This window comes from Hipposideros armiger, unplaced genomic scaffold (genome assembly GCF_001890085.2).
Source record: "Hipposideros armiger isolate ML-2016 unplaced genomic scaffold, ASM189008v1 scaffold_253, whole genome shotgun sequence".
NCBI lineage: Eukaryota > Metazoa > Chordata > Mammalia > Chiroptera > Hipposideridae > Hipposideros > Hipposideros armiger.
The window spans coordinates 2,108,124-2,109,239 of NW_017731603.1; positions in this window are offsets into that span (position 1 = coordinate 2,108,124).

Genomic DNA, 1,116 nt, shown 5'->3' on the forward strand with positions numbered 1-1,116 from the left:
GAGAGAGAGAGAGAAAGAGAGAGAGAGAGAGAGAGAGAGAGAGAGAGAGAGAGAGAGAGAGAGAGAGAAAATCGACATGTTAAAATAGAAAGCATTTAGGTATGCACTTGAGTGATGAAACTATAAAGAAAAGTCAGAAAGTGATTATCATTGAATCAGAATAGTAGCTACCCTTAGGTGGGGGGAGGGGGCTCCACTGGGCTTGAGCGTGTGGGGGACATCTGAGGTGGGTAGCAAAGTGTTATCAGCTCACATTGGTGGGAGCTGCAGGGATGTTCTCATGGAATTTATTAAGCTGTATGTTTTTATGTTGTTTTCTGTATTTGATTATTTTTAACAATAAGGTTAAAATTTTTAAGTAAAAATCAAGTATAATGGGATTATAGTTAAAGTTGGTGAGATCGGGAATATATGGGTTAATTTATATTATTAAAAATAAGACAAAATAATGGTAAAGATCTGCTAGAATAAGAACCATTAACCAAATTAAAATTTTGAATAGTGTGTTTTACAGCCATTGAAACAATTTACAAAGTTTTAAAAACATATGAAAATAATATTGTGTAACAAAAGGGGAGTAGGGAATTGTACATGTATGACCTCAGTTTTGTAAAACTGTGAACAGAAAAATGGAGAGATTACAATAATAATATTAGTAATAATAAATTTCTAACACATATATTAAGTGCTTCCAAGAACTGGACAGGTGTTATTTCATTTAAGTTCACCATAACCCTTTTTAGGTAGCTGTGCTATTATCACCTCCATTTTACTAAGTCACCAAGGCACAGTGAGATTAAGTAAAAGAATCAAGGTCACAGAGCTCATAAGTAACTAAGTTAGAATTCAACCCAAGCAGGTCCATCCAGAGCCTGAACACAGAATCACCAAAATCACAACGAGTGGCGCTTCTGATAAAGACTTCAAATGTTGGATAACCAATACAAACTGGATTGCCTGGGACAATCCTAGTTAATACTTATTATCCTGACATGATTATTATTTGTTTTCATGTCATAAAATTTCATTGTAAAAGAATTTTGAGAGTGCTTATTCAGAAATAGCTCAAGAAAAAAATTTCCCATTCCCGTTTTTTAATTATTTTTTTGTTTCAAT